The following is a 4,004-nucleotide window of genomic DNA, read 5'->3' as shown; positions in this document are numbered from 1 at the left end:
ACTGTTGGATGCAGCTTGCACTCCATTCAGACTTTGAGAAATCATATTGACTTGCTGAGTCAATATTTTATTCTGAACCAGTATGGCATTCAGAGTATCAATTTCAAGAACTCCCTTCTTCATAGGCGTCCCATTACTCACAGGATTCCTCTCAGAAGTGTACATGAACTGGTTATTAGCAACCATGTCAATGAGTTCTTGAGCTTCTGCAGGTGTTTTCTTTAGGTGAATGGATCCACCTACAGAAGTATCCAATGACATCTTAGCTAATTCAGACAGACCATCATAGAATATATCCAGGATGGTCCATTCTGAAAGCATGTCAAAAGGACACTTTTTGGTTAGTCCTTTGTATCTCTCCCAAGCTTCATAGAGGGATTCACCTTCTTTTTGTCTGAAGGTCTGAACATCCACTCTAAGCTTACTCAGCTTTTGAGGAGGAAAGAACTTGGCTAAGAAAGCCTTGACCATCTTATCCCAAGAGTTCAGGCTATCCTTAGGTTGAGAGTCCAACCATATTCTAGCTCTGTCTCTCACAGCAAAAGGGAAAAGCATGAGCCTGTAGACTTCAGAATCTACTCCATTAGTCTTAATAGTATCACATATCTACAAGAATTCAGTTAAGAACTGAAAAGGATCTTCAGATGGAAGTCCATAAAACTTGCAGTTTTGCTGCATCAGAGAAACTAATTGAGGTTTCAGCTCAAAATTGTTTGCTCCAATGGCAGGAATGGAGATGCTTCTTCCATGTAAATTGGAATTAGGTGCAGTAAAGTCACCAAGCATCCTCCTTCCATTATTATTATTTTCGGCTGCCATCTCCTTTTCTTGTTCGAAAATTTCTGAAAGGTGCTTGCTGGATTGTTGTAATTTAGCTTCTCTTAGTTTCCTCTTCAGAGTCCTTTCAGGTTCTGGATCTGCTTCAACAAGAATGTTCTTGTCTTTGCTCCTGCTCATATGAAAAAGAGGGACAGAAAAATAATAATAATAGGGGTCCTTTTTACCACAGTATAGAGGTCCCTGTGTGAGTAGAAGAAAAGAAGAAGAAAAAATTTGAACACAGATAGAAGAGGGGGTTCGAATTTGGGTGAGATAAAGTGTTAGTAGATGAATAAATAAATAGAAGGAGATAAGAGAGGGAGAGAATTTTCAAAAATAATTTTTTGAAAAAGAGTTAGTGATTTTCGAAAATAGTTTTTGAAAAAGGTTAGTAATTTTTCGAAAATTAAAATCAAAAATTAAAATAATTAGTTAATTAAAAAGAAATTTTGAAAAAGAGGGAAGATATTTTCGAAAATTAGAGAGAGAGAGAGTTAGTTAGGTAGTTTTGAAAAAGATAAGAAACAAACAAAAAGTTAGTTAGTTAGTTGAAACAAATTTGAAAATCAATTTTTGAAAAGATAAGAAGATAAGAAGTTAGAAAGGATATTTTAAAATCAAATTTTGAAAAAGATAAGATAAAGAGATATTTTTGAAAAGATATGATTGAAATTAGTTTTGAAAAAGATTTGATTTTTAAAATCACAATTAATGACTTGATTCACAAGAAATCACAAGATATGATTCTAGAACTCAAAGTTTGAATCTTTCTTAACAAGCAAGTAACAAACTTGAAATTTTTTTGAATCAAAGCATCACTACAAGAAAATAGCTCTATTGCCACGCTTTTAAAGCGTGGCGAAAAGCTAAAAAGGCGTGGCGATAGCTTTTCGCCACGCTTTTTGAGCTACCGCCACGCTTTGGAAAGGGTGGCCTATCAAAGGGTGGCGGTTGCTCTATTGCCACGCTTTTAGTGACCTATCGCCACGTTTTATTTTTTGCCTCGCTTTTGCAGATTGCCCCGCTTAAAAAGCGTGGCCATATGCGAGAGATACAGCCACGCTTTTAAAGCATGGCCATAGAGAGATACGGCCACGCTTTAAAAGCGTGGCCATAGCAGGAGATACGGCCACGCTTTTAAAGCGTGGCGATAGCGGGAGATACGCCCACGCTTTTAAAGCGTGGCGATAGCGGGAGATACGGCCACGCTTTTAAAGCGTGGCGATAGAGAGATACAGCCACGCTTTAAAAGCGTGGCGATAGCCTTGTCAAATTTAAAAAAAAAAATCTTTTTTTTTTATTTTCAATCCTTTTTTATACCAAACCTATAAATATAGTATTCAATTTTTATTACAAGATAAATTAAACAGTAATTAGTGACAATTTTTGGTATAATTATTTTATACATTAATCCTTATACAAAACTTTCCAAGTTTTTTCAGTAACAAAAAACCCTTCATCCTCCTATCCAGCCGAAATTCATTAACTAAGCAAAATGCATGTATAATTACAAAAGCAATGAAAAATTAATAGCAGTTCTGGGGTCTCAAGATCACGTCAAGGTCCCTCATTTTCTGTATTTTATATTTTTCTTACAACCTTGTGCCCAACAAGTACATAACCGAGCTCAATATCCCCCTCTCAGAATGATTTCCAGCAATGTTTGGTGGAGCTGAAAAAAATAACACCAACATCAACAAAATGATTTTATTTCCTTTTCACAGAACATAATAATGAAAATGCTGACAATCACCGACCAAAGACATAACAATGAAGAAACAAGGAATAACCCCATTGGCAAGCAAGCTCAGTGCTTTTTTTCCTTTTGCAAAAAAGAAATAAAAAAAAAAGGAAAAAGGAACCATTGAATTACCATGCAAAAGGGAGAAAGGAATCTAACCAATTGGCAATGCAGGATGCAATGCAAGTAAGTAGAGATCAAATTTCAGGAAACAATTTAAGCAGAAATTAGGTATACTCGTCATGTTAATACGAGAAGGTTCCAAAACTCGACGGACAGAATCAGAATTACCTCTTGAATGGTTTTCTTTAGATCAAAAGCATCCTTCACTCGAACATCCAGGATGGCCCATGTATCATGGAAGCCTAACAAGAAACAAACGAAAGATGTATTAAGAAATGTCTTCACTTGTTAGCACACCACATCAGAGCCACAAATAGCTTGTTATCCATCTAAATATAAGATACTATATTGATGCAGTGAGGTGGGGTGGGGCATAAAAGAATAAATTCCATTATTTTCCCCCTGATTACATACTTTATCAAGATACTACTCAAATTCATTGCCATGAGAAAATTGGCTACTATGACAGGCTCAGTTCAAGAAAATAAGGAGAGTTTGAGAGAATGGACAATTGAACCCAGTTAATATTTTCTCATCCACCAGCATTGCCCTCTGCTTAAAACTAGTTGGAACATTCACTGGTTGAGCCTGTAATGCAAGATATATATATATATATATATATATTAAAAAAAACTCAAAAGCTGCATGCAAGATATATATCCAATGCCTAATAATACTTCAAAGCAAACAAAACATCATCCGATGTACTTCGAATTTCAGATCCAAAAACAGCAGAGTCCCATTGTTTCAACCATAAGAGTACCTGTCTCAGACAATAAACTTAAGAAACTGCATTGTGAATTCTTGATTCCTCTACTTGTCCCTGCATACATGCCCTTTATTTTCGTTTCCCATTCAAGAACAGATTCAGATTTAGAAGGACGCAAAACATGAAAATTAAATCTAAGTAATCAAACAATGATGCATTTAGTTCAAGTAATTGGAATTTAGAAGCATGGAGAAGTGGGTGCTTACTGGGATATGGTAAAGAACAAAAAAAGAAAGGATGTGAAGATAGGGGCAACCACGTACCATACCACTTGGCGAGTTCATCATTGGCAGGAGTGATAGCAGTAGCAGCTTTCTTTGAAGGAGGAGGTGGTGCTGCCTTCTTCTTACCAAAGAGAGCCAGTGGAGAGTATAAGTACTCAAAACTCGAAAGAATTCCTATCTTACCACTGAGAAAGATAAGAGAGGAAAAAACAAACCTTGCCCTTCAGTATCACGACATTGAAATTGCTGCCGGTCCTCCTCAAAGGAAGCGGTAAAGCTGATCATGTTACACCAAATCAAAACCGTCCAAATCCATAATTTGATAAAG

General features: G+C 36.3%; 1 non-coding gene across 1 annotated transcript; it reads left to right on the top strand.

Moving 5' to 3' along the window:
• Positions 1-315: 315 nt before the first annotated feature.
• LOC112760291 (small nucleolar RNA R71) lies at positions 316-423 on the top strand. Its single transcript, XR_003180739.1, has one exon. It is a non-coding gene; the product is annotated as a small nucleolar RNA R71 (small nucleolar RNA).
• Positions 424-4,004: the final 3,581 nt, after the last annotated feature.

The sequence above is a fragment of the Arachis hypogaea genome, chromosome 16 (genome assembly GCF_003086295.3).
Source record: "Arachis hypogaea cultivar Tifrunner chromosome 16, arahy.Tifrunner.gnm2.J5K5, whole genome shotgun sequence".
Lineage (NCBI taxonomy): Eukaryota > Viridiplantae > Streptophyta > Magnoliopsida > Fabales > Fabaceae > Arachis > Arachis hypogaea.
Note: the sequence above shows the minus strand (reverse complement) of the source record. Positions and strands in the feature narration are given on the sequence as shown.